At 34.0% G+C, this 12,017-nt stretch overlaps 1 non-coding gene across 1 annotated transcript; it reads left to right on the top strand.

The window, feature by feature from the left end:
- The first annotated feature begins 5,614 nt into the window (after positions 1-5,614).
- On the top strand, positions 5,615-5,722 carry LOC127745399 (small nucleolar RNA R71). Its single transcript, XR_008006588.1, has one exon. It is a non-coding gene; the product is annotated as a small nucleolar RNA R71 (small nucleolar RNA).
- Positions 5,723-12,017: the final 6,295 nt, after the last annotated feature.

The raw sequence follows: 12,017 nt of genomic DNA, 5'->3' as shown, positions 1-12,017 counted from the left end.
GGTGATTTGGTTTAGGAGACCTGAATTGACAACCATATTAAGAATGAGTGAAACGAAAAGGAAAAGAGAAGAAAGACTAGAGGCAAAGAGACTAGAGAGTGTTGATGATAATTAGGGGTGGAATGGGTAGAACAAGGTTTAAATTTCAACTTGATCCTAATCCAAATCGAACTCTACTCGCTTCCTAATTTTCTCAATTTGACCTGCAAAATAAATTTATTTTTATCCAAACATAATATTTAGTCCTTTCACATCTCATAATATTAAATATTATTTATCTATAATTAGCAAATTGAATTACTAGCTTAGTGATCATAACTATTTGTGTATAAGATAATAATTTAAATTTAAATCTTTACTCGTTATATATATATTCTTGTGAATATTCACATGATATATTAAGAGTGCAAATTGAGTGGATAGAGTTTATTCAACACTCAAACCTGATTCTACCTAATTAATACACTACAACAATTCTGGCAGATAGCAGCGGAAATTTTGCGGCGGTTATATAAAACTACCGCAAAACGGCAACCTGCGGCACCCGGCACATATAGCGGCGATTATTGGTTGGGGCGGCAATCAGGACTACATTTAATGGCAGTTTTTCTCGAAAAGCCGCTATATTTCAATCAGGCTTGCATTTAGTGACATCTTTTCGAAAACCGCCGCTATATGTACCGTCGGGTAAGTTATTTTTTACATTTTGCGGCGGTTTTGTTTAAACCGCCGCAAAATGTGTATTACCACATATTGCAATGTTTTCTTTATTAATAACCATCTGTGTATAATCTAGTTAAATAACAGTACTATCTTAAGCTACATATATTTAAATCATTGTTACTTAAACTCGTAACACTTTTTCTACATTCGTTTTACATAAAAAATTCACAAGTTAAATAAGCTATATATGTTAATTCATGTGAATAAATTTACCAATAAGATTTTCTTGTTTACTTTATTGACATTTAAATTTACATTCAAACATAGATGTAAAAGAAGAAAATAAAATCATACTTTGGACTAATTCAAAATCAAACATTTTCTAAAAATAATAATTAAAAATATTTTCTACAAGTCATTAAAAATTCAAAACTTTATAATTTTACCAAAATTATAATTTTAAATTATAATTTTTTTATTTTAATGATTTGTTGTGCATTTATTAAAATAAAAAAATTTAAAAACATTTTAAATAACAATCTTAACTTGTATTCTTAGATATAAGAATTCATAATAACTAAATTCAAAATTAATTAATATTTTATCAGAATTAAATACTAATAGAATAAAAATATTTTTATACGAAAACCAATCAATCATCTTCATATTGTCGTGGTTAATAGATTCAATAATGCTAACTGACCAACAAAATATAATAATTTTGGCAAGTATTTCACTAATTTTAAATAGTAAAGACTAAATTCTAAATCTTAATAAATATTTTTAGAAAATATTTGATTTTTAATAATTTATAAAAAATATTTATAATTATTATTTTTTTATTTATGATTGAATGTACTCTTTATTGAATTTATTATGGATATTATTAAATGTACTCTTTATTGTGCTCTTTATATACGCTTGGATCATATATAAATAGATGTAAATTAATTCGATCTACTATGGTAAAAAATTATTTCGAAGCTGACCCATTCGAATTACTAGGGACGTCCTAGCGTGCATAATTCGAATCACCCTGATTCGAACTACCCTAAGACTACATGCAAGCATAATTCAAATTGGACAAATTCGAATTACAAGCATTACTACTAATTCAAATAGGACTAATTCGAATTAGTGTTGGTTTGTCTAATTTGAGACTGATTCGAATTACGTAAGAATGTTCTTTTGGGAGATCCTGGTAATGTTTTTCAATTTGATAGAATTGTGTAATTTGGTCCTCCATTTGATTTAATTGTGCATTTTACCCAATATATAAGGTGCCTATAATAACTATGATTAGATATAAAGTATACAACAAAAAATTGTGTGGCAATCAAATGTGTTTGTAACACCCTAATACTTTTAAACTGAGTTAAGCTTTGTTTGGATTATATTTAGTAGCTGATATTCAAAATCTTGTAAAATTTTTCTTTTTAAAACAAATGTGAAATATTTATATAAAATAATTTATAGATAAACACATTGAATAATTAGTTTTTATTAAAATAGTTACTAGTTGAAAAATATAAGTGGATTTGAAAATATTAACATGAAAAACCGGTGTGCTAAACTATGAAGGCACAACAATGACAAGCTTTACTCATACCAAATAAAAAAGAAAAACATAATAGTTACAATTGCAATCAGTCAATAAGGATAAAACAAGACGCATAGGAAATCCTAATTCTCTTAATTTGTTTAACTATGGCCAAAACAATCGCATATTCTTCCTTCTTAAGGTAAACGTTTAATGTTTTGTATCTACGTCCTCGATAGCTTGCTCCCACTAGTGCACTTGTCTTTTCACCTCAACTGTACTACTTCGTACTGCATCGTTCCTAAAGATGGTACGGAGAGAGGGGTGAGAAACAAAAGTTTCTCAGTAGTTTATTTATATGGTGTTGCCGTATCCATCCCCAGCCACTCCGAGTTTTAATATAAAAACAGTGATAATGCAATGTTATTCAATTATTATTTTGAAAAGTCTTGATTAGTCAGAGTGGTGTGACTTTTAGATGCTTCTCATTTACTTATGTTATGACATGTGTAATGCATACAAAATGCCTATAGCGTTAAAACATAAACCTTGGTATGATGTTCTCATAGGCCATAAAGCAAAACGAAATAAATAATAAATAAGAGATGACTCACTTCTTGAATGTAGGGATGGCAACGGGGCAGGACGGGGGCGGGTAATACCTCCCTGCTCCCTGACGATCGCTAAACACCGGTTTAGAAATTCACAAGTTTTAAAGTTCAAGTTTCGTTGTAGCTCTAAACCAGAATCCAATGTACTTCAAAGTTTAGTAAAATGTCACAAAGTTTCAATCAAATACCAGGTTTAATCCCGGGCCGTTCTGAATCACAATCGAGTGCCCGATTATTGCCTATGGGAGAAAAAGGGTTTGATCGTAATAATTGAGAATTTAAATGACAAAAAATTAAATAAGTAAACAATAACTAAATATCAAAGGCAATTAAAATAAAAATAATTAAGGCAATCAACAAGTAAAAGGAATCAAATTTAAGTCCTAAAAGTCCTTGGCTAGAGTTGATAAGTCAAGGATCACTATCGAAGCGGGCTTCACGTTGAGAAATAGTAGTTTGGTATTACACTACTCCTTACACTCGAATTTAAATGACCACAAACATGGCAATTATAAAGAGTTAATCCTAATGCTAATCATTAAGAAAAGTCAAGTAGGAATAATTAATCCTAATCTATAATCCTAATCAACTTACTAATTGAATTAGTAAAAAATTAGCGTCAATTAGGCGTGTAAAACGCCCTTGCTGTGCAATTCTGGCATTTAACGCCACTTCCATGCTTGTTTCTGGCGTTAAACACCAGCTCCATGCTTGTTTCTGGTGTTAAAGGCCCAAATGGAGCTTGTTTCTGGCGTTTAACGCTAGCTTTCCTCTGGGTGCAATCCTGGCATTTAAATGCTAGATTGCTGCTTCTTTCTGGCGTTTAACGCCAGTTTCATGCTCTGTTCTGGCGTTAAACGCTAGCCAGATGCTCCTTACTGGCATTTAAACACCAATAAGCTCTTCCTCCAGGGTGTGCTGTTTTCAATGCTGTTTTTCATTTTGTTTTTGATTTTTCAGTAGTTTTTGTGACTCCACATGATCATCAACCTAATAAAACATGAAATAATAAAGAGAAAATAAAATAGAAATGATTAAATAACATTGGGTTGCCTCCCAACAAGCGCTTCTTTAATGTCAATAGCTTGACAGTGAGCTCTCATGGAGCCTCCAGATAATCAGAGCAAGGTTGGGACCTCCCAACACCAAACTTAGAGTTTGGTTGTGGGGGTTCAATACCAAACTTAGAGTTTGGTTGTGGCCTCCCAACACCAAACTTAGAGTTTGACTGTGGGGGCTTTGGTTGACTCTGCAGTGAGAGAAGCTTTTCATGCTTCCTCTCCATGGTTACAGAAGGAGATCCTTGAGTTTTAAACACAAGGTAGTCCTCATTCAGTTGAAGGACCAACTCTCCTCTGTCCACATCAATCACAGCTCTTGCTGTGGCTAGGAAGGGTCTTCCAAGGATGATGGATTCATCTTCATCCTTCCCAGTATCTAGGATTATGAAATCAGCAGGGATGTAAAGGCCTTCAACCTTTACTAACACGTCCTCTACTAGTCCATAAGCCCGTTTTCTTGAGTTGTCTGCCATCTCTAATGAGATTTTGGCAGCTTGCACCTCGAAGATTCCCGGTTTCTCCATTACAGAGAGGGGCATGAGGTTTATCCCTGACCCAAGGTCACATAGAACCTTTTCAAAGGTCATGGTGCCTATGGTACAAGGTATTAAGAACTTTCCAGGATCCTGTTTCTTCTGAGGCAATGTCAGTTGATCCAGATCACTCAGTTCATTGATGAGCAAGGGAGGTTCATCTTCCCAAGTCTCATTACCAAATAATTTGGCATTCAGCTTCATAATTTCACCAAGGTATTTGGCAACTTGCTCTTCAGTAACATCTTCATTCTCTTCAGAAGAAGAATACTCATCAGAGCTCATGAATGGCATAAGGAGGTTCAATGGAATCTCTATGGTCTCTAGATGAGCTTCAGATTCCTTTGGTTCCTCAGAGGGAAACTCCTTGTTGATCACTGGACGTCTCAGGAGGTCTTCCTCACTGGGATTCACGTCCTCTCCCTCCCTTGCAGGTTCGGCCATGATGGTTAATTCAATGACCTTGCACTCTCTTTTTGGATTCTCTTCTGTATTGCTTGGGAGAGTACTAGGAGGGGTTTCAGTGACCCTTTTACTCAGCTAGCCCACTTGTGCCTCCAAATTCCTAATGGAGGACCTTGTTTCATTCATGAAAATTAAGGTGGCCTTAGATAGATCAGAGACTATTTTTGCTAAGCTAGATGGATCCTGCTCAGGACTCTCTGTCTTTTGCTGAGTGGATGATGAAAAAGGCTTGCTATTGCTAAACCTGTTTCTTCCACCATTGTTAAAGCCTTGTTGAGGCTTTTGTTGATCCTTCCATGAGAAATTTGGATGATTTCTCCATGAGGGATTATAGGTGTTTCCATAGGGTTCACCCATGTAATTCATCTCTGCAATTGCAGGGTTCTCAGGATCATAAGCTTCTTCTTCAGAAGATGCCTCTTTAGTACTGTTGGATGATTCCTTCAATCCATTCAGACTCTGAGAGATCATATTGACTTGCTGAGTCAATATTTTATTCTGAGCCAATATGGCATTCAGAGTATCAATTTCAAGAACTCCCTTCCTCATAGGCGTCCCATTATTCACAGGATTCTTTTCAGAAGTGTACATGAACTGGTTATTTACAACCATGTCAATGAGTTCTTGTGCTTCTGCAGGCGTTTTCTTTAGGTGGATGGATCCACCTGCAGAATGGTCCAGTGACATCTTTGATAACTTAGACAGACCATCATAGAATATATCCAGAATGGTTCATTCGGAAAGCATGTCAGAAGGACACTTTTTGGTCAGTTCCTTGTATCTCTCCCAAGCTTCATAGAGGGATTCACCTTCTTTCTGTCTGAAGGTTTAAACATCCACTCTAAGATTAGTAAGCTTTTGAGGAGGAAAGAACTTGGCTAAGAAAGCCGTGACCAGCTTATCCCAAGAGTTTAGGCTATCCTTCGGTTGAGAGTCCAACCATATTCTAGCTCTATCTCTTACAGCAAACGGGAAAAGCATAAGCCTGTAGACCTCGGGATCAACCCCATTGGTCTTAACAGTATCACAGATCTGCAAGAATTCAGTTAAGAACTGAAAAGGATCTTCGGATGGAAGTCCATGAAACTTGTAGTTCTGTTGCATCAGAGAAACTAATTGAGGTTTAAGCTCAAAGTTGTTTGCTCCAATGGCAGGAATTGAGATGCTTCTTCCATGTAAATTGGAATTAGGTTCAGTAAAGTCACCAAGCATCTTCCTTGCATTGTTATTATTTTCGGCCATGTCTCCTTCTTTTTCGAAATTTTCAGTTAGATTTTCTCCAGAGAGTTGTGCTTTAGCTTCCCTTAGCTTCCTCTTCAGAGTCCTTTCAGGTTCAGGATCAGCTTCAACAAGAATGTTCTTATCCTTGTTCCTGCTCATATGAAAAAGAAGAAAACAGAAAAGAAAATATGAAATCCTCTATGTCACAGTATAGAGATTCCTTTATGTGAGTGGAAGAAGATAAGAATAGAAGAAGAAAAATTCGAACACCAAAAGGAAGAGAGGGTTCGAATTTTGAGATGAAGAGGAGTGTTAGTAAATAAATAAATAAATAAATAATAGGAGATGAGAGAAAGGGAATTTTGAAAATTAATTAAAATAAAAATAAAATTTAAAGTTAAATTTCAAAAATTAAAATTGAAATCAAATTAAATTAAAAATTAAACAATTAGTTAATAAAAAAGAAATTTGAAAAAGGGGGAAGGGATTTTCGAAAATTAGAGAGAGATAATTAGTTAGGTAGTTTTGTAAAAGATATGATCGAAACATAAAGATAAGATTGATTGAAAAAGATTTGAAAATCAATTTGAAAAAGATAAGAAGTTAGAAAAGATTTTGAAATTTATTTTGAAAAAGATATGATTGAGAGATATGATTGAAAATCATTTTGAAAAGGTTTTGAAAAGGAGATTAAAAAGATTTGATTTTAAAAATTAAAGTTGATTACTTGACTAACAAGAAACTAAAAGATATGATTTTAAAATTTAAAGATTGAACCTTTCTTATTAGGTAGTGACAAACTTAATATTTTTGAATCAATCACATTAATTGTTAGTAAAGATTTGAAATTATGAAACAAAATAAGAAAAAGATTTTTGAAAATCATTTTGGAATTTTTGAAAATTATGAAAGAAAAATGAAAAAGATTTGATTTTTGAAAAAGATTTGAAAAAGATAATATTTTTAAATTGAAAATTTGATTTGACTCATAAGAAATAACTAAATTTTAAAAATTTTTGACTAAATCAAATCAAATTTTCAAAAATTATGAGTGAAATAAGAGAAAGATATTTTTTGATTTTTGAATTTTCAATGAAGAAAGATAAAAACAACCCAAAGACTCAATGTATGAAAATTTTGGATCAAAACATGTGATGCATGCAAGAACACTATGAATGTCAAGATGAACACCAAGAACTTATTTTTGAAAAATTTTCAAGAAAAGAAAACAAGCAAGACACCAAACTTAAAAATTTTAAAATTTTTTAGACACTAACAAATTGAAAATGCATATGAAAAACAAGAAAAGACACAAAACAAGAAAATATGAAGATCAAACAAGAAGACTGGCCAAGAACAACTTGAAGATCATGAAGAATGCAATGCATGAATTTTCGAAAATAATTTTTAGAAAATTAAAAAGATGCAATTGACACCAAACTTAAAACTTCGCTCTAGACTCAAACAAGAAACACAAAAATATTTTTGATTTTATGATTTTATAAATTTGTTTGTATTTTTCGAAAATTAATTGGGAAAAACAAAAAAGAAATTTTTTTTCGAAAATAAGAAAATAAAAAAGCTTAAAATTAAAATAAAATAAAATTACCTAATTTGAGCAACAAGATGAACCGTCAGTTGTCCAAACTCGAACAATCCCCGGCAACGGCGCCAAAAACATGGTGCGCAGAAATCATGACGGTTCCATTCCTTGGTAACGGCGCTGAAAACTTTATACGCACGTTCATAATCTTAATTCTTTGTCACAACTTCGCACAACTGACCAGCAAGTGCACTAGGTTGTCCTAGTAATAAACCTTACGTGAGTAAGGGTCGGTCCCATGGAGATTGTCGGCTTGAAGCAAGCTATGGTCACCTTGTAAATCTCAGTCAGGCGGATTCAAATGATTTTATGAATTGATAAGTAAAAGATAAATAAAATATAACTAGGATAGAGATACTTGTGTAATTTATTGGTGAGAGTTTCAGATAAGCGTATAGAGATGCTTTCGTTCCTCTGAACCTCTACTTTCCTGCTGTCTTCATCCAACCATTCCTACTCCTTTCCATGGTAAGCTTTATGTAGGGCATCACTGTTGTCAATGGCTACATCCCATCCTCTCTGTGAAAATGGTCCAATGCGCTGTCACTGCATGGCTAATCATCTGGCGGTTCTCGATCATACTGGAATAGGATTTACTATCCTTTTGCGTCTGTCACTATGCCCAGCACTCGCGAGTTTGAAGCTCGTCACAGCCATCCCTTCCCAGATCCTACTCGGAATACCACAGACAAGGTTTAGACTTTCCGGATCTCAAGAATGGCCATCCATGGGTTCTAACTTATACCATGAAGATTCTAATATCTCGGACTCGATCCTCTGTATTAGATATCTAAGAGATACTCATTCTAGCTTGTTTGCATGTAGAATGGAAGTGTTTGTCAGACACGCGTTCATAGGTGAGAATGATGATGAGCGTCACATAATCATCACATTCATCATGTTCTTGGGTGCGAATGGATATCTTAGAGAAGGAATAAGCTTGAATTGAATAGAAAAACAGTAGTACTTTATATTAATTCATGAGGAACAGCAGAGCTCCACACCTTAATCTATGGAGTGTAGAAACTCTACCGTTGAAAATACATAAGTGATAAGGTCCAGGCATGGCCGAACGGCCAGCCCCCAAAACGTGATCAAAGGATCAAAAGATAATCCAAAGATGTAAATACAATAGTAAAAAGTCCTATTTATACTAAACTAGTTATTAGGGTTTACAGAAATGAGTAAATGATGCAGAAATTCACTTCTGGGGCCCACTTGGTGTGTGCTTGGGCTGAGCATTGAGCTTTACACGTGTAAAGGTCTTTCTTGGAGTTGAACGCCAGTTTGTAACCTGTTTCTGGCGTTTAACTCCACTTTGCAACCTGTTTCTGGCGTTTGACTCCAGAATGCAGCATGAAACTAGCGTTCAACGAGTTTACGTCATCTAAACTCGGGCAAAGTATAAACTATTATATATTGCTGGAAAGCCCTAGATGTCTACTTTCCAACGCAATTGAGAGCGCGCCATTTGGAGTTTTGTAGCTCCAGAAAATCCACTTTGAGTGCAGGGAGGTCAGAATCCAACAGCATCTGCAGTCCTTCTTCAACCTTTGAATCTGATTTTTGCTCAAGTCCCTCAATTTCAGCCAGAAAATACCTGAAATCACAGAAAAACACACAAACTCATAGTAAACTCCAGAAATGTGATTTTTATTTAAAAACTAACAAAAATATACTAAAAACTAACTAAATCATACTGAAAACTATGTAAAAATAATGCCAAAAAGCGTATAAATTATCCGCTCATCACATCCCCTTGTACCTCTCCCAGGAATTGTAAAGAGATTTATTATCCTCTTGTTTAAAGCCTTGGATGTCCAGCCTTAGCTGTGTCATCCTTTTTGGAGGGAAGTATTGATTTAGGAATTTGTTTGACAACTATTTCTATGTTCTTATACTTGCTGTGGGTTGGTTATTTAACCACCTCTTAGCTTGATCTTTTATAGAAAATGGAAACAGTAATAATCTGTAGACATCCTGATCCACTTCTTTATCACGTACTGTGTCAGCAATTTGTAAGAACTGTGCCAGAAACTCAGTAGGTTCTTCCTGTGGAAGACCAGAATACTGGAAATTTTGCTGCACCATGATAATGAGCTGAGGATTTAGCTCAAAACTGCTTGCTTTGATGGGAGGTATACAGATGCTACTCCTATATGCAGCCGTAATGGGTTTGGCATATGACCCCGGAGTCCTTCTGGACTGTTCATTTCCACTTAGGTCCATGATGGAGAAAAGGGAATTGATGTGAATTGCAAATAAAATATATTTTTATTTTTATTTTATTTAGTTAGAAACAAACCGAATAAATAAAAAAATAATATAAAATAAAATAATTAGAAATTAAAATATAAAATTCAAAAACTAAAAGAAAAAAAAGAAAAATAAATTCGAAAACTAAAATAATTACTTAATTAAGAAGATTTGAAAAACTTTGGATATGATTTTTGAAAGGGATTTTGAATTTTGAAATCTCAAAACTAAGATAAGATAGAATAAAAATTCTCTAAAATAAAAATCTAAATTTTTAAATGAAATTTTCAAAAATTCAATTAAATAAATATGAAAGATATTTTTGAATTTAATGAGGAAAAAGAAAAACAATAAAATGACACCAAACTTAGAATTTTTAGATCAAAACAAAGAAGACAAACAGAAAAATTTTGAATATCAAGATTGATGGTGTTTTTGTGGAAAAACGAATTCCAATCACCTAAAACTCACCGGCAAGTGTATCGGGTCGCATCAAGTAGTAAAACTCACTTAGAGTGAGGTCGATCCCACAGGGATTGATGGATCAAGTAACTTTAGTGGGTGATTAGTTTAGTCAAGCTAACATTGAGTGAATTGTGTGAAGTTGATCAACAGAAAGTAAATTGCAAGGAATTTAAAAGATGCAGAAAGTAAATTGGATTGAAACTTAAAGAGCAAGAAATATAAATTGCAGAAACTTAAATGACAAGAAATGTAAATTGCATGAAATGTAAAAGGGGGCTGGGGTGCTGAAAATTAAAGAGAGCAATAGAGCAAGCAATTGAAGAGATCTTGAGAACAAGTAACAGGAAATTTAAAGTGCAAGAAAATTTAAATTCAGATCACAGTAGCTCAAATGTAAAGTGTAGATGAACAAAAGTGCAGGAATGTAATTTGAGAACAATGAGAACAGAAAGCAAAAATCACAGAGAAGGAAATTGCAGCAGAAAAGTAAATCAGCAATCTGAAATCTCAAAGAGGAATTAACAATTTCAATGAAATAGTAAAAACAGAAGAGCAGCCAAGAGCTCAACTCAATTGCAAAATAAAATTGAAGATCTCAGGGAATCAAGAGACTAGAAAACAAGTCTAGATCTCACTCCCTTCCTAGATCCAACAGATAACAAGATTGAAGAATAAAGACAAATAGAAGCAATAAATGAAAGCTTTGATTCAAATCACAATTTCTTGAATTATGCAGAAAAATAACAAGAGAAGTTGCAGATGGAGAATGAAAATAGAATTCCTTCCAATCTCAATCCAAAATTTCAAAACAGAAAAGAAAACTAAGAGAGAAAGCAAAATGAAAACTAAAGAGTGCAAAACTCCCTATTGGAGCTAGCCTTCTTAATGGAGCTCTCTAAAGAAATGAAGCAGATGCCTTTTTATAGGCTTTTCACAAAATAAAAATAAAAATGAAAAATAAAAATCTAAATAAATTACAATTAAAAATAAATTCCTAAGCTAACTTGTTCTTCTGCCTTGAAGTGATGTCCATGGGCTTTTAAATTTTGGTGCAGGATTGAATTAATTTGATTTTTGGACCATGGGTCACACTCCCAGGGCAAAGCTATCCCCCAAGAGCTTTAAAGCTCTCCGTAAGAGCTCTATTGGAAGCACCCCTTTGTTTTGGAGAGAAACTCCAAGTTCGAACCATGATGGAAGCATTTTGTGAGCCCTTTTTCTTACATTTTCATGAGGAGACCCACGATAAAGCTCTCAAGGAGAGCTTTAGAGCTCTCAAGGAGAGCGCTACTTCCTTGCTTCCCTTGGTCTCCCTCTTCGAATCCTGGTGAAGCCACTTTGATTCATTTTTGCTTATTTTTGGTCCTTAAAGATGCCTTTTACTCATGCCTCAATTTCATGCCAAATATGGATTGCCATATATCGTTGGAAAGCTCTGAATGTCAGCTTTCCAACGCAACTAGAAGCACATCAATCGGACTTCTGTAGCTCAAGTTATGGCCCTTTGAAGGAGGCATGGTCATGCTGTAAGCGCCCAAGTTTAACTTAGCGAAAATTTTTGCCTCCAAGCTCATTTTCCTTGAGGCAAGCCCGAAAAAG

Source organism: Arachis duranensis, chromosome 2 (assembly GCF_000817695.3).
Source record: "Arachis duranensis cultivar V14167 chromosome 2, aradu.V14167.gnm2.J7QH, whole genome shotgun sequence".
In the NCBI taxonomy this organism is placed as follows: Eukaryota; Viridiplantae; Streptophyta; class Magnoliopsida; order Fabales; family Fabaceae; genus Arachis; species Arachis duranensis.
This window is presented reverse-complemented; position numbering and strand designations above follow the sequence as displayed.